An 18928-nucleotide genomic window follows, 5' to 3' on the forward strand; every position below is an offset into this window, starting at 1 on the left:
TGGGTGGATGCCATCTCGCCTAATCAGACCAGGCTTTCCCCAGAAAGTGTGCCAATTGTCAATGAAGGCCACGTTGTTTTCTGGACACCACCTAGATAACCAGCGGTGGAATGACGACGTGCGACTAAACATGTCATCATTGGTCAGGTTGGGCAGGGGACCAGAGAAAACTACGGAGTCCGACATAGTTTTAGCAAACTTACACACCGATTCCACGTTAAGTTTTGTGACCTCCGACTGACGTAACCGGGTGTCATTACTGCCGACGTGAATAACAATTTTACTGTATTTAACCTTAGCCTTAGCCAGCAGTTTGAGGTAAGATTTAGTGTCGCCCGCTCTGGCCCCTGGAATGCATCTAACTATGGTCGCTGGTTTCTCTATCTTCACGTTCCGCAAAATAGAGTCGCCAATCACCAGAGTTGGTTTCTCAGCGGGCGTGTCGCTGAGTGGGGAAAATCGGTTGGAGACGTGAAGGGGTTGGTGGTGCTCCACGGGCCTTGTGGGACTATGCTTCCTTCGAACCGTCACCCAGCCGCCCTGGTTTCCCGGCTGCTCGGGAGCTGTCGGGGGACAGCTAACTGGAGCTATGCTAACAGGAGCTACTCTTGGTTGGTCCGCACCGGCTACAGGGCCCTGGCTAGCTGCTGGTTGTTTTTCAATGGTGCGGAACCGTGCTTCCAATTCGGAAAGCCTCGCCTCCAGTGCTACGAATAAACTACATTTGTTACACATACCATTACCACTAAAGGAGGCAGAGGAGTAACTAAACATGTGGCACGAGATGCAGGAGAGAGAAGAGGAAGCAGAGGGAGAAGCCATGTTAATTCGCTAACGTTAGCAGACAAAGTTGATTAGAAGAGAGAGTGTGTGGTTCAAAAAGTAGCTATAGAGGACAGGTGGTTGAAGATACGTAAGAATTCCCCGCAATAAACAGAACGTTTTTTGGAAGTTGAGCGACGCTAACACTCTGTAAACAGCAATACCACACGGTGCAGAAGCAGGAAATGACGCAATACGCTTACTCACGTGACGCTAGACGCTTCAGACGCGTGGTAGCACAGCCCTCAGGTGTCTATCAACCTGTCATGGTTTCTCAGTTTGTGCAATTATATAGTTAATTTAAAATAGTCTTAAATGCTGAAAACAACTGTGATTTTAGAATGCATGTGTTAGCAGAAGGGAAGTGTTACTTGATATGGATTAGCTTGGAAAACAAAGTTAATAGAATGGGAAACTTTACAAAAATGAAAAGGGGAATTGCCTTCCTATTGTCTTATATACAAGCAGTTCAGAGCATGCTTGTCAAGACTATTATAGACTATTTATATTTCAGTTGTGGCTTAAAAATCAGGTGTGCAGGGCATTGCAATAAGTCTTAACTTCAAAACAAATGCCATTCATTCTTTTATAAATTAAGAATATATAATATAGGGTTCCAAAGATGCAGCAGAGGAGTGCAGACATGTATTTGTGAGTTCTAGGTGGTAGGCCGTAGCATCTGCCTTTATCCGTAAAATCCTCTCATAACATTGGATTATATGCAAGAGGCGAAGCCATTAAAACTTTTGTATGGCAAGCTACAATTTTTTATATACAACATGAAAGAAAACTGCGACTCAAATCACAAGAAACATGGCGGACAGGGAAAAACATCCTTCAGCAAGCTTCTCGATGCTATTCAAGAAACTAAAGAGGACCTCACAGAACATCTTGACAAAAACAGCCGACATACAAACTACATTAATGAAAACTGAATCCTCACTCTCGACATTGTGAACAGGTCGAGGAGATAGCAAACCACCAGGTTGAAAAAAAATGGAGAAACTGATAGCGCACCTCAAAGGCAAAACGGACGATTTAGAAAACTACATGTTAAAAGACCCTCAATTTATTTCATATATGACCACTAATATTGCCAATTGAAACTTGTCTTCACATGCCAACATTTGGGATGCTCATTCATTCATTCATCTTCTGTAACTGCTCCTGTTTGTGTGTGTGTGTGTGTGTGGGGGGGGGGGCTATCCCAGCTGTCATCGGGCGAGAGGCAGTGTACACTCTGGACAGGTAGCCAGAGTGTACCCCATTCACACTCACATGCGGCCAATTTAGAATCACCAATTAACCTAACAAGCATGCCTTTGGACAGTGAGACAGTGAGAGGAAGCCAGAGTACCGAGGATCTCCTGTTTGGGAGGCTGTTAGCCTATATGAGAGGTCATGTTTTATCAAACAGTGTCCATAAGGTTAAATAAAAACAGAGAGACACTAACTAAATTGGAAAGTGATATTAAAAAACTGGAACAAGACTACATTGCCACCAAAAAGGACCTTAACGTAACAAAAACAAGAATGCAGTATAACAATCTATGTACCAACAAAGAGGAGGCAGCTATGGCCAGGACCAGGTATCACTGTTATGAATTTGGGAATGAAGTATACTCTTGGCTTGGCAAATTAGAAATTGAACTTCTGACAAATTTATACAATCAATATTAACAGAGGACAGCAGACTCCCAGACAATTCAACATCCATAAACACAGAATTCAAACATTCATTTATTCATCTTCTGTAACCGCTTGTCCTGTGAAGTTTAGCAGGGCCTATCCCAGCTGTCATCGGGCGAGAGGCGGGGTACACCCTGGACAGGTCACCAGTCTATTGCAGGACTCAGACTCACATGCACACCTACGGCCAATCTAGAATTACCTATTAACCTAACGGACATACCTTTGGACAGTGGGAGAGAACACAGACACAGGGAGAACATGCAAACTCCACTCAAAAAAGGCCCAGTCACCCCATGGATTCGAACCCGGGATATTCTTGCTGTAAGGCATCAGTGCTAACCACCTCGCCACTGTCACGCCCAGAATTCAAAAAATTTATATAAAACTGGGCAGGACGCTGACAATATTGGAGCAAAATTGTTCACGGATGGAATTACTCTTCCTGAATTATAAGATGAGGATAGAGAGCTGCTTGATGCAGATATATCAGAAATGGAGCTACTCCAAGCCATTAATTCTTTACAGAATAACAAGACTCCCAGACCAGACAGCTTCCCTGTTGAGTATTATAAGGCCTTTTCAAAAGAATTACTGACACCCCTCACAAACATGATTAAAGAAGCCCTAGAAAATGAAAAATGACCAGACTCACTGGAAATCGCAACAATCACACTGCTTCCAAGACCAGGTAAAGACAAACAGAAATGTGACTCACACAGACCCCTCAGTCTCCTAAATGCAGATTATAATATCTGACATCTGACATCTTCCAGCATTTAGACTGGAAGATGCCATACCAAAGATAATACATGCTGGCCAAACAGGCTTTGTTAAAAACAGGCACAGAGCAGATAATGTGCGGTGACTGTAATCAAGAAAACGAAATCCTATGCTTATAATATCGATGGATGCAAACAAAGCATTTGATAGGATTGAACCAAGTTTTCTCTTTCGGACTCTAGAGGCCATGGGCTTTGGAGAGAAATTCATTCAGTATGTTAAACACTTTTTAATGCTCCCAAAGCTAACATTTTAACAAATGACATTCTGTCTAACATTTCCCCTTATCCAGAGGCTGCAGGCAAGGCTGTCCAAGCTCCCACCTGCTCTTTGCACTTGCAGATGATCTCCTGTTATACATAACCAATACACGCACATCAGTCCCCCCTCTATTGAAATGTCTCAAAGAATATAGTGCAGTTTCAGGGTATAAATTAATTTACACTAAAAGCGACATTCTACCATTAAAGGGGAACTCCGGCGCAAAATGAACCTGGGGTTAATAACACATGTGTACCGAGTTCGACCATTCTCTGGTATTTGTTTTCATGCATTTGTTTTGTTAGTCAAATGTGACCAGTTTTCTTGCAAACCGCTATTTAGCGTATAACGCTAGCCTTCGGGGCACACCTACACATAAAAAGAAATCGCTATTTCTATACCACTAACAAGGCTCACAATATCACCACACTTACACGGTAGCATAACTAGGGTCTCTACATGTAAACCGAACCATTGAGAACTTTGCAAGTATACAGGCAGTTTATTAAAAAAGGAACACAGTACCGTTCGCGTCGGGCTCGCATATCCAGGCGGGCGCCATCTTGGGGAAACTGAACTGTCTGTTGCCGGAAGAAAGCACTGAGAGCATAGAGAAGCACTGAACGAAGAGAGTTCAGTTTCCCCAAGATGGCGCCCGCCTGGATATGCGAGCCAGACGCGAACGGTACTGTATTCCTTTTTTAATAAACTGCCTGTATACTTGCAAAGTTCTCAATGGTTCGGTTTACATGTAGAGACACTAGTTATGCTACCGTGTGTGGTGATATTGTGAGCCTTGTTAGTGGTATAGAAATAGCGATTTCTTTTTATGTGTAGGTGTGCCCTGAAGGCTAGCGTTATACGCTAAATAGCGGTTTGCAAGAAAACTGGTCACATTTGACTAACAAAACAAATGCATGAAAACAAATACCAGAGAACGGTCGAACTCGGTACACATGTGTTATTAACCCTAGGTTCATTTTGCGCCGGAGTTCCCCTTTAAATATACAGGATAACAATATTAGAGTTCTCAGTGACCCATTGAAATGGTGCATCAATGGTTTCAAATATTTGGGTATGTAAATTGCCAAATCAGATGGGCAACAAACCAAAGTTAACCTTCAAAGATGGATGGATCTCCCATTGTCTCACATGGGCACAATTAATACTGTCAAAATGAATATTTTGCCGAAGTTTATTTACCTATTTCAATGTCTCTCTATAAATGTTAACAAGAATTTCTTCAAAGAGCTTAACAAAATTATAACTCCTTTTATATGGCAAAGGAAAAATCCTAGGGTCAAACTCATTTCCCTGCAGGCTCCATATTCAAGGGGAGGACTTAACCTAGCAAACTTTAGGAATTATTATCTTGCCTCTCAGTACCGACCAATTTCGAACTGGCTGCATGCAGAGAACAGTGAGGTTAGATGGGTCCTAATAGAACATGAGATGAAGTCTATGCTTTCAAAGGATGTTCCATTTATAGGTACAAAAAAAAAATGTTTAGCCACATCACAAATGATTGAATAATACATACATACATTTACATACACAATACATTTGCTGCTTTTCAAGAATCTCACTCACTTCTCGATACAAATATTTCTTTTCAGTCTTCAATCTTCAATCTTCAAAATTCAATCTTCCTAAACATAATATCTTCATGTTTCCACAAATTAGAGACTGGGTTAAGGAGAAATCTAAAGAAACATTCCCAAATATCCCAAAAGAAACCCCTCTTGAAACCCATTTATGTAACAAATTATGCAGCTCAACAAAAAGAATAACATCTTCTATATATGGTATCATCAATGGAAAGTTACCTGTTTATGATAAAACATCTACAAAAGAAAGATGGGAAACAGATCTGGGCTGTGTTTATGAAGAGGTGGATTGGCATCATTTACTGGAACAGGCACAGACTGTATTAATCTCCACAAAACAGGCAAATTCAATTTAATATATTTCATAGACATAATACACCCCTTACAGGTTACATAAAATTGATATCAACATTTCCTCCAGTCAGAGATGTAAAGTGACCGATGGTGATCTTCCACACATGCTATGGAGATGCCCAATGATTTTGGAGTCAATTTTGGAAATGTACCATTGAATCAACCTCAAGGGTAATAGGAATTCAAACTGATCAGGACCCAAAACTGTAGATTCTGGGGCACACAAGCTCTGTTAATGTGACTTACTATAAGAAATACTTTACTTGCGAGCACTGCAGTGAAAAAAATGTATGCTAATTAACTGGAAATCTGAACATTCCCCATCAGAGAAACGCTGAATTAATGAGCTTGTGTCCTATTGCACACCTGAAAAGATATTATGTGCGAGGGAAGCATGCATCTGGGGCCCCTTCATAGACATTCTGCCTTCTCTAGATTTGGCTGACCGTGGTGGTGTGAGCCTTCCTGGACCGGCTTCAAATTAGCTCTCTGTAAGTTCTTTTTGTATAACTTCCTCACTGGTGTATTTGTTGTGAGTAGTGCGTTGATTCATATGCATACAAATGTGTACAGATGGGTGTATGTATAAACTATGTACAAAGACTGTGTAGGTATGTAAATGAAAGGAAATTGAAAGCCATATGTGGGCGGAGGGTGTGGGGTTGGATGGGAAAAGTTCATGTAATATTTTTGTTTTGTTTTGATTTAAATTTTTTATTTCCTTTCTCTAAAAAATCATCCTTGTGTGGTGTTGTCTGTAAGTTTATACACTTATGTATGTTTCTTCTGTAAAATGCGCCTTATCTCAATGTAACGAACTGTAGATCCATGCTAAACACCATAAACATCCTGTAAAAGCTTCCGTTAATAAAAATGAATCTTTTTTAAAAAAAAAAGAATATATATTCTTCAAGCATTACTTGTGATTGTCTTGTGTTACTAGTACAAGTCATAACAAATTATTTTCCCAATTTCCTTTGGCCAGCTACCCACCCATTTCTCTCTTGGTCTCAGAACTGTAGCCTCTCTGTTTGCCTAAGCAAAGCAGACTGGACGAGTACTGAACATGGCAGATAGAATGTGAACATTCTGTGAGGATTATGTAGTAATAGCTGGTGTCTGCTAGTGATGCTGATATGTGATTAGCTGCCTTTTTCAGAAACAACCTAACCATGGGTGATAAGGGTTGAGGGGAAAATTACTCTCTTTTTCCCTGAGGTGCTGATATTAAATATGACTCCCTAATTGATGCTAATGTGTTTGAGCAAAACATGATTATATGTAATAATATTGTGGTGATATGTGTGATAATGTTTTTTATACCGTCTTCATCTCATCATACCACATACAAAAAAAAAAAATCTACATGACAATACACAGGTTCACAAACCATCAATAATGTGCCTACATAATCTAAATATAGCCTTGTTTTGAAAACAAAACAACACTAAAATGAATGCTTATTTAACGTCACAGTCTGACACTTATCAGCATAACAACTGATGTAGTAATAATAATAATAATATTAATAAACGGGTCTGGAGTCAGTCAGTCATTCCTGTGGCAGGACAGACTGTCCACTTACATGCGACATATTAATTTTGTATTAGCCAACTTTCATGAAGCAAACACTAAAGCTGAGTTTATGACGAACAAATCCTAGCCAACTAGCTAACATTTATCCAGGTATAGCAAGATGGCTAGCAGGACAAAACAAACTTGCTAAAAAAAAATAGGGATGCACTGAATATTCGGCCATCGAAAAATGGTCCAAAATTGCATTTTCAGCCGAAAGACTTTTATCACCGAAACAACACGGCTGAAACAGGATGCTGTAATGACCACAGTCTATGGCAGTGGTTCCCAACCTTTTTTGGGTTGTGACACCATCACAAATTTCTGGGGACCCCTGAGACATTTTTTTTTCTAGAATTAGTTTTTGATCATGTTTGTTATACTGTGTTGCAAATACAGAGTAGCTTAAACTGGCCACAGTGAAGATTTGAACGATAGAAAGTATTACAGTGCTTCTGTTTCAGCTTCAGTTTGTCATGTCTTTTGTGTATTATTATTGTCTCTCTCAACTCACCACATTTAATAAAATAATCTTCATGGGATGGCTGAGCCTGCACACCTCGCTGCAGCCTTTCAAAGTCGGGTGCTGTAGCAGACAGAGCACATCTCATCTCTGACGTAACATCCAGTCGGGAATGATACTTTGATTTCATACATACAAGGGCACGAAATCCAGCTTCACACAGATATGTGCTTCCAAAAGGAACCAACTGTTTCAGAGCACACAGTAAGATCTCTGGGTACTCATATCTTGCTCCAAACCAGAATTCCTCATTCCCCATTTGAATTCCAGGCGACCCCAAGTGTGGTCACAACCCCAGGGTTGGAAAACACTGGTTTATGGTAATGACACAAGGCCAGCATGGGCTTACCTTGAAGGGCAAACATGTCTGTGGTGTGGACGTATTTCAATATATCTGAGAAAGACCCACAGATAGCGATTTGCAAAGTGTTTAATGCTGACATTTTAAGAGAGGGTGCATCTGCAAAGAATTTCTCCATGCTGATCACCACATCCCGATCACTATGCTGAATATAAGAGGGATGCGGCAGAAAATCCCTCCGAGCACCCCCACTCCATCTGTGGCGGACGTTTTGGTAAATTCAAGGAAGTTTCCCAGTGATGGTGCCACGTGCAAGAGCTAACGTTACATTAAAACAACACTTGCCAAAAGTTTGGCAAGTGTTCCTGGAATGGAAAAAGACAGACAGATAAGACGGGTGTCCATTGGTGTCTGTAAGCCGATTTCTGAAATCAGGCATGGTCCCTGAGAACTTGAGGCCCTCTTGACAGGTCAGAGTGATCATTGGATCATTTAAAAGTGTGTCATCAGTAATTTTATTATCACTGTATGAATACCTGTCAAACAGTTTCAGTGAGAACAGTCTCATTCTAGCCTTCTCTTAACCCATAGCCTGCATCATTGTTAGATTGGCCATGATTTCTACAAAGGAACATAACATGCATAGAATAGTAAGCTCTTGACTGGAAAATAAGGGGTAAACATTAAGTTAAACAGACAGGTAGCTGGTGCATACATATACAGAATGTGGATAATTTTACCAGGTATTCTGATTACAAAATGGCTGCATAACTGAGGAATCGATGTGTCATTGGAATTGTACATTTTCCAATCATTTTCAAACAAGTTAACAGTAATACTTAATCTGTTTTGCAGTGGGACAAAGTGGAAAAACTCCTGGGAGCCAAAAGACAACATTCAAAGCTAACATCCTGACGCTGTTGTTACAGGCCTCAAGACGAGTTGCCTGTTCTCAGAAGATATATGCCCTGTTTACACAGGAAAAGACGAGACAGGAGTCATCAGTCGCGTTCCTCATAGCAGGCTGTTAGCTGTCTTTATTAAACAGATTTTCACTTTTCTTTTTCATATGATGAGTTTCTCCATTTCTTATGTCATGCACTGCACAGATATTCCCACATCATGAAATTACAATGCGTTTGTGTCCTTAAAGTCACATTTATACCGTTTCAACCAGCTAAATATGGTTTTGTTTTGTTTTTACTTGTGCTTTTAACACATTTGGCTTCTATTATGGATTTTACTATGCTACTGCCTGTTTGAACACACCTTTCTTATGTAAACAATAATGTAAACCACATATCAACATACTCTTTTAACATGAATGATTAACTTTAGCATGAACATTCACATAGCAACACAGAAATTTATCCACTCTCACCCAATTCATGCTACACTTTAAATGCCCAGGAGCCACACAAAAACGACTGAATATATCGTCAGATCGCCATTTTCCATTGTTGTTCTCTACAGGAGAAAGCAAAACTTTTTCGATGTTGTCTCTAACCGTTTACAACCTAGTTTCTCCATAACCAGACTTCACTCATACATCTGAAAGGGTTTTAACAGTCCTTATACGTGAATTGTGGTCATCTAACACACTTTACTAACCTGTTTACACAGGAAAAGACGAGACAGGAGTCATCAGTAGCGTTCCTCATAGCAAGCTGTTAGCTGTCTGAGGAACGTGGGCCTGACGCGTACCGCAATTAGCGCTCACTAGCGGGGATACTCCCCCTAGGTCTCTAACTCTGGTGGAGTTAGAGACGTACACTCTATTGCAACCCATAGAAAACACATTAAATCCATCTCCCTTTTTTTTCATACAAACACATAAAATACACTCAAAAATTTGTGACCATAACCATTTGTAGGTGTCACACACTCCCCAACAAAAAAATAAAATAGCTCCTGACATTTTACCTTTTCCCTTTAACTCATTTGCTAAATATCACTCATACCAGTCAAGAACTTAAAGTACTGCCCTTTTACAACCTCTTAACAAGTATAGATAGGCATGTTGTAAAATCCTGGTAAGGCATTATATGGCGGTGACAAGTAGGGTACTGCAATACAATGTGCTATTGAAACAGTGTAAGTTGTTGGGGGGTATGGCTGCATGCCCCAAGTGTCATGTGTGGTGCCTCATAAACTTCTGCACTACTGACTGATGGTTGTGCCTGGAGCGAAGGCTGACCTAGAGTGTTGTAAATGAAAAGTGCTGCAGGTCTCCTACCTCTACTCGACCTTCTGAGAGTCTGCTCATCTGATTGAGGGGCCAGGCCGTGTCCAGCACCAGTCTCCTCTGGGACAGGCTGCATAGTTTCACTTTCACTCCCCGTACCAGGTACTCAAATGACTCTGCATCACTCACATTTTCCTCCTCTTCGGCACTACTACTAGGTTCGAAGTTTTGTTCACCACCCTGTTCTTGTTCAGTTTCCCTTTGTACCCTCACTGATTGTTTTCCAGAGCTGACTGTTCGACCTGATTCAGCAGGAGCTGAATTCTTCTGGGAAACACAGGTTGGTTCACAGGTAGGTATGTCCCTCTTTCCATTCCCAGTTCTCAGGTTATATCTTAGCTCATAGTAAATGGAATCATCATCATCATCAGAACTTGTTCCACTGCTCTGTCGCAGTTCTTTTCCCTGTTCAGCAGGCTTCTTACTGTTCTTCCTGTTTAATGACGTCTTCACTTTCTCTTTTGTAACAGGCAGATCGACAGGCAAGTCATTGATGAGGTGTAATAAGTTGCGATGCAGGACTCGTGACTTGCTCTTACATCTGAGACCACCTTGCAGACCGGACTGTCTCTGATTTTTTCTGTTACAACATACACAGCATTTTCCCAATATGCCCTCAGTTTACCAGGACCGCCTCTTTCACTCAGATTTCGTACTAGCACCCGATCTCCAGGTTGCAGCACCACTCCTCTTGTGTGTTTGTCATAATACTTTTTTCCAAGCGCACTCGAGTTCTTGCTGTTCTCTGAAGCTATCCAGTATGCCTCGGTCATACGCTCTGCCCACTTCCCAGCATAGCTCCTTGCTGTCTGAGGCTCCTGGTCTGTGGTCAACCTGAACAACAGGTCTATGGGCAGACATGGATGTCGGCCAAAAAGCAAAAAGAAAGGCGAATAAACAGTTGCTTCATGCCGTGCGCTATTGTATGCATGAACAATCTGGGGAAGATACTCCTTCCACCTTTCCTTTTCCTTCTCTCCCAGGGTCCGCAACACTTACAGGATGGTGCGGTTAAATCGCTCGGCTGGGTTACCCTGGGGGTGATAAGGGGTCGTACATGAATGTCCCACAGAGCTCATTTGTTGCAGAGTTCGAAAGAGCTCATTTTCGAACTCACGACCTTGATCATGGTGGAGCTTTGAGGGATAGCTAAATCCGGGAATATAGTCATTGAAAAGCTTTTATGCTGCTGTCCTACCAGCTTTACTGCAGGTTGGGCAGGCCTGTGCGTATCTAGTAAAGTGGTCTACAACTACTAGAATGTACTGGTAGCCCCCCTTGCTTGGTTCTAAGTGTAGGAAATCAATAGAGACAAGCTCCATTGGTGAGCTTGTGCTTATGCTGGACATTGGGGCTCTAATTTGAGTCACTGGCTTCTTTTGTTTGACACATGGGCATTGTCTGGTGACATAAGTTTCAATTTCACACCTCATGTATGACCAATAAAACCTTTGCCTTGCCAAACTGAGGACCCTTTCTGCTCCGACATGACCCATGTCGTCATGTAAGTGTTTAAAGCTAGCAGGTAAGACTAGCTGACGTCTCTCTGCTGTCCTATGGTACAGTAACCCGTCCTCAATGTGAAGCCTGCTCCATTCATGCATCATTTTTCTGACCATGCCTGTTACATTCCGTTTCATGTCATGTGTGAGAGTTTGACTGGAGTCTTTCATTTTTAGGATCTCACCTATTACAGGGTCTGTCCTCTGGGCCTTTTGCAGTTCAGCAAAGTCAGTGGGTTGCAGGGGTTCTCTGCTGCTTAATTCAGCCTGGTCACTTTGCGACAGAGCCAGGGCAGCAACCCAGGCGATGTCTCCCACCTTGCCTGCCCTGCAGCCTTCCCATGTGGCAGTGACCGTCTCTCTAGGCAGCTCTTCTGTACACTCTGAGACAAAGGTATTAATTGTCGAGTGGGCATCTTGACAGAGTGTCTGCATCGACATTTACTTTGCCCGGTTGATAGCGTACATCGAATCTAAAATCGGACAGTTCACCCACCCACCGAAATCCAAAGGCATTCAATTTAGCCGTCCGCATGACATACGTTAAGGGGTTATTATCCGTGTAGATGGTGAAATGGGGTGCATAAAACAAACAGTCCCTAAATTTTTCACACATGGCCCACTTAAGGGCAAGGAACTCCAGTTTTCCTGAATGGAGCCTATAGTTCTTTTCAGCCGGTGTGAGGGTTCTCAAACCATATCCAATCACACAGAGTTTACCTCCCTGGCTCTGGTAAAGGACGGCTCCCAGCCCTTTATCGGAAGCTTCAGTGTGGAGCACGAATGGCAACTCAAAATCTGGATAGGCGAGAACAGGGGGGTTAGCCAGCATGTCAATTAGCTTACACAGCATCTCTTGGTGGGTCTCAGTCCACTGGACAGGGGTCCTGGACGACAACTGCGTGCCCTTACCCTTCTGTCTCCCACACCTCCCCTGAGACTGCTCTTGGTTCCTCGTTGGCTGCAAGAGTTCATAGATGGGATTTGCCAGTCAGAAGAAATCTTGAATATATGAGCGATAGTAGCTCAAAAAACCAACAATCCTCCTCACATCTCCAACCGTAGCAGGTTTTTCCTTCTTCAAGGCATACACTGCCTCCAAGTCCTTGGGATCAATGCGCACACCCTGGGCAGAAACCAAACGACTTACATATCTGACCTCTCGTTTGAAAAGTCACATTTCTTGGGCCTGAGTTTGACCCCATGACTCTGTGAGGCTCTCAGCACCTTTCTCAGCCATTCCACATGCTCCTCGAATGTGCCAGCATAGCACAGGATATCATCCAAGTATGGGATGCAACACTCATCTCGCATGGGGGAAAGTATCTCTTCCATGCTGCGTTGAAATGCAGCGGGTGCATTTGTCAACCCAAAGGGTATACGTACCCATTCGTAAAGACCCCAAGGGGTAATAAACGCGGTCAGGTGGCGTGACCCCTCGGCTATGAACCCCTGGTGATAGGCCTTCCCTTGGTTTAAAATGGAAAACCAACTGTACCCACCCAGAGTGTCTGTGAGGTCTTGGATTCTCGGTAAGGGGTGGCGGTCTGGAACTGTCCGCTGATTCAGGAGACGGTAATCGATACAGAGTGTGAGTGTTCCATCTTTCTTACGCACACACACGACAGGAGCTGAATAAGGGGATTTAGATTTCACAATCCACCCTTTTGCCAGAAGGTCCTCAATATACTCTTTTAATTCAATTTTTCAATTCAATTTTATTTATATAGCGTCAATAACAATACAAATCGTCTCAAGACGCTTTACAAAAACCCAGCCTGAAACCCCCAGAGCAAGCCTGAAGGCAACGGTGGCAAGGAAAAACTCCCTTTTAACAGGAAGAAACCTCGAGCAGAACCCAGCTCATATGGGACCCATCTGCCTAAGGCCAGCCGGGTACAGACAGAAGAAAGAGAGAAGAGAACAGCAAAGAGAGAAGAGAAGAGAACAGCAAGATAAACATACATCTGTCATAGATACACATATCTGACTAAAGTGTACATGTGGAATCTTATGATACAAACTGATGATGTTACATGACAGTTTGAAAATGTAAGAGGAATCATAGGCAGGTTGGAGAATTGTTCATTCAGGTAGGAGTGGATAACTGCAGGATTCCATGAAGACTGGGCAGGCTGATGAGACCACGGCAACAGATGTAGTATGGAGCTCTACAGGAAACGCACAACTCCAGGCCAGAGATACTCACAAGAAGAGGGGGGAAGGGGGGGGGGGACACACACAGCAGTAAACATTCTACATAGTAATAGCACAGAATTGTATGACTAGTAGTATATAGGAAATTAGAGGGCAAGAGCTCTGTGCCAGAGAAAAGAAAGTGGAGGATGCGAGAGAGGAGAGAGAAGAAAGAAGGAGGACATGTGTTTGGTGCATTGTCCCCCAGCAGCCTAGGCCTATAGCAGCATAACTAAGGGATGGTTTAGTCCAGCCCTAACTATAAGCCTGATCAAAAAGGAAAGTCTTAAGCCTGACCTTAAAAATAGAGAGAGTGTCTGCCTCCCGAACCCAAACTGGGAGCTGGTTCCACAGGAGAGGAGCCTGATAGCTGAAAGCTCTACCTCCCATTCTACTTTTTGAAATTCTAGGAACCACAAGTAGGCCTGCACTTTCAGACCGAAGTGATCTGCTGGGATGATATGGTACAATAAGGTCTTTAAGATACGATGGAGCTAGGCCTTTAAGGGCCTTGTATGTAAGGAGGAGGATTTTAAATTCTATTCTAGACTTTAAAGGGAGCCAGTGAAGAGAAGCTAAAACTGGAGTAATATGATCTCTCTTGCTAATTCCTGTCAATGCTCTTGCTGCGGCATTTTGAATCAACTGGAGGCTTTTTAAAGAGCTATTTGGACAGCCAGACAGTAATGAATTACAATAATCCAGTCTGGACGACACAAATGCATGAACTAGTTTTTCAGCATCACTCTGAGACAGGATGTTCCTAATTTTGACGATATTACGCAGGTGAAAGAAGGCAGTCCTGGTCACTTGCTTTATGTGACATTTAAAGGACATATCCTCATCAAATATAACACCAAGGTTTTTTACAGTAGTACTGGAGGCCAAGGTAATGCCATCCAAAGACACCATGTGATTAGATAATGAATCTCTGAGATGCTTAGGACCGAATACAATAACTTCTGTTTTGTCTGAGTTTAAGAGTAGGAAATTACAGGTCATCCAAGCCTTTATGTCTTTAAGGCATGCTTGGAGTTTAACCAACTGATTAGTTTCATCTGGTTTCATAGATAAATATTGCTGGGTGTCGTCTGCATAGCAATGAAAGTTTATGCCATGTTTTCTAATAATCTTGCCTAATGGCAACATGTATAACGTGAAGAGTATTGGTCCTAGCACAGAACCCTGAGGAACTCCATAACTTACTTTTGTATAAGTAGAGGAATCATTATTGACATGAACAAACTGGAATCTGTCAGATAGATAGGATTCAAACCAGTCTAATGCAGTTCCTTTAATCTTGACCTCACTTTCAAGTCTCTGTAGTAAAATATTATGATCAATAGTGTCAAATGCAGCACTAAGATCTAGCAGAACAAGTATAGAGACAAGTCCACTGTCTGAAGCCATGAGGAGATCATTGGTAACTTTAACCAAAGCTGTTTCTGTACTATGATGAACTCTAAAACCTGACTGAAACTCTTCAAACAGACCATTCTTGTTTAAGTGGTCACACAACTGATTAGCAACAACTTTTTCTAGAATTTTGGAAATAAAAGGAAGGTTGGAGATTGGTCTATAGTTGGCTAAAACATCTGGATCTAGAGTGGCTTTCTTGAGTAAGGGCTTAATTACAGCAATCTTAAAAGACTGAGGCACATATCCTGTTAATAAAGATAAATTTATCTGGTTCAATATGGAGGTGTTAATTAATGGAAAAACTTCTTTGAGCAATTTAGTTGGGATTGGATCTAGAAGACAGGTTGATGGTTTAGATGCTGTAATTGTTGAAGAGAGCTCAAGAAGATCTACTGGGGAGAAGGATTCCAGATATTGATAAGGTCTTACAAAAGTTTCTAATGTCGCTGTACTTGCATCTTTAACAGCTGTTGGAAGGATGCCTTGAATATTTTCTCTAATGCCGACAATTTTATTAGTAAAGAAGCTCATGAAGTCATTACTACTGAGGGCTAAAGGAATAGATGGCTCAACAGAGCTGTGGCTCTTTGTCAGCCTGGCTACAGTGCTGAAAAGAAATCTGGGGTTGTTCTTGTTTTCTTCTATTAATGATGAATAATATGCTGTTCTAATACTACTGAGAGCTTTTTTATAAGTTGTTAAACTATCTTTCCAGGCTATGCGAGCTTCTTCAGAATTAGTGGAATGCCAAATTCTTTCTAGCTTTCGGGCTGCCTGTTTTAAACAGCGCAACTGTGAATTATACCAGGGAGTTAGCCTCCTCCTATTTATGACCTTCTTTTTCAGAGGAGCAACTAAGTTTAAAGTTGAACTAAGCGATGCTGCAGTGCCATCGACAAAATAATCTATTAGTGCAGGGGTTAAATTGTGGTTGCTGTCGTCCACAACATTGGTACATGGCACTGAGGTAAATAAAGAAGGAATTAATTCTTTATATCTAGTTACAGCATTGTCAGACAAACATCTACTGTAATGAAATGTCTTTTCAGTTCCTGTGTAATCCATTATTGCAAATTCAAAGGTTATGAGGAAATGATCAGACAAAAGAGGGTTATGAGTAAATACTGTTAAACCTTCAGTTTCTATGCCATATGTTAGGACAAGATCTAAGGTGTGATTAAAACTGTGAGTTGATCCGTTTACGTTCTGAGAAAAGCCAATTGAATCTAATAATGATGTAAATGAGGAGCTAAGGCTGTCACTGACAACATCAACATGGATGTTGAAGTCACCTACTATAATGACTTTATCTGTTCTAAGAACTAAATCACATAAAAACTCAGAGAATTCAGCTAAAAACTCAGAATAAGGAGCAGGTGGGCGATACACCACAACAAAAAGAATTGGTTTTTGTATTTTCTGGTCTGGATGGGGAAGACTAAGAGTAAGACTTTCAAATGAATTAAAGCTCTCCTTAGGTCTAGGATTAATAGATAAATCAGAGTGGAAGATTGCTGCCACTCCTCCTCCTCTACCTGTGCTTCTAGGAATATGATAATTACTATGACTGGGTGGAGTAGACTCATTTAAACTAACATATTCATCATCCTGTAGCCATGTTTCAGTCAAACTAAATAGATCAATCTGATGATCAGTTATCAGATCATTCACTAAAAGAGATTTAGATGAGAGAGATCTGACATTTAAAAGACCACATTTAATTTTCCTATTCTTCTGTTCTACCAATGAACTTGTACTGATTTGTATCAGGTTCCTATGAGAAACTCCTCTGTTGTTATTTTTTGGTTTAAATAATCTGGGAGCAGACAGAACATCTATAGAGTTTAGAGAGTTTAGGGTGTGAGACAGTCCTAGAGAAGCGGCAGAGAAGTGTGTAAGACTACAACTCCGCCTCCTGGTCTGAACTCTGGGTTGTCATGGTTTCGGGGTGTTAATAAAATCGGCCATATTCCTAGAGATGAGAGCAGCACCCGCTAAAGTTGGGTGGATGCCATCTCGCCTAATCAGACCAGGCTTTCCCCAGAAAGTGTGCCAATTGTCAATGAAGGCCACGTTGTTTGCTGGACACCACCTAGATAACCAGCGATGGAATGACGACGTGCGACTAAACATGTCATCATTGGTCAGGTTGGGCAGGGGACCAGTGGGTCCCATTTTTCCACCACACTACCCCTCTCACTAATCCTGGCCTGCTGAGTTTCAAGGAAATCTTCACCATGAACTACCTGAGTAACACTTGGTGTAGCTGGGTCTACCTCATCAGTCTACACTATTTTAACTACTGACTCATTGCTCCCTAGCACAGTTCTACTGTACAGAGTTACGTCGTGCTTTGTATGGTTGCCGATAGGGACTTTCACATAAGGGGCTTTTTCATGGCAAATCTCTATTAGGCTGTCACCTACATCTAGCTGTTGCAACTGAGGGTTATTCTCGCTAGGTTCAAAGAGCACAAGTGATTTGTGTTGAATGTGGATGGAACCTTACACACCAACCTAACCTGACCCGCTGGAATACCACATCATTTAGTCCCGCTTTAAGCACACTCTGATTTAGGTCATCATCACTGGTAAGTTTTGTCTGAATAAAGTTGACTAATGCAGTGGCTTTTTCATCCTTTTTCATCCTCCCCACTAACTGAGCCACTCTTTCATGGGCTTCAGTCACTTGGCCAGAGAGTGAGGGACTGACACAGTTGGTTTGTACCGGAGTCTTTTTCCCTGGTTGCGGCTCTGCCTTTATGATAGGTGGGTGGTGACGGCTGCTCAGGGTATGGACATCAGCGGAGGGCTGACCTGGGCTCCTTGCTTCCCACCTTTTAAAACATCCTGCTGCCCTGTGCCCTGCATCACCACAGATGAAGCAGTGGTTACATGAGTGTGTACCCTTTTCAACACAACTAGGACAGCCATATTTCTTTACTGTCAATCTGGGCTTTTTTTGTGGGCACACTGACAGGATTGCTCTGGAGTCTTTGTGGCTGTGAGAGCTTCCACTACTTTGGTCACAGCATCAACTTTTGAACTCAGTTCTTCTATCATCTCATTCTTATTCTTTGTTTTGGAGTCTCTTGTTTTTTTAGTGTCCTGATCAGTCTCAATTTGAGTGGTGTGAGCATGCGTTGCCTTTTGGCGGGGATTATATCCCAGTCATTGCTGTCGCTCACTCTCTTCACTGGATACTTTATTCACCTGTCATATCAACGCTTTGTCTGATACAGCACAGTCAGAAAGGAGGGGCTTGAGTTCATTACGAATGTCGCTGTACTTGGGGAGGAGGCCCTGATGAATAGTACGCAAAAACACATTCTGAACTGTGCGGGGCTCATACTTGATGTCCATGTTATCTTGTCTGGAAGCAAACATGACTTTCTGTTTCAGTCCTATCATCCTATATAGAAACTGTTGGGGACTCTCTTGTTCATGTTGTTTTGTGCTCATTAACTCCTGAAATAACTCACTTGGCCTTGGCCTTGCTTTTATGGCCTTGCTTTTATATAGCGCTTTTCTACCTATTGGTACTCAAAGCGCTTTACAGTCATAGACACATCTACCCATTCGCTCACACAAGCACACACACATTCACACACCAGTGCCACGCACTGGGAGCAACTGGGGGTTCAGTGTCTTG

Source organism: Chelon labrosus (assembly GCF_963514085.1).
Source record: "Chelon labrosus genome assembly, chromosome: 6".
Taxonomy (NCBI): domain Eukaryota; kingdom Metazoa; phylum Chordata; class Actinopteri; order Mugiliformes; family Mugilidae; genus Chelon; species Chelon labrosus.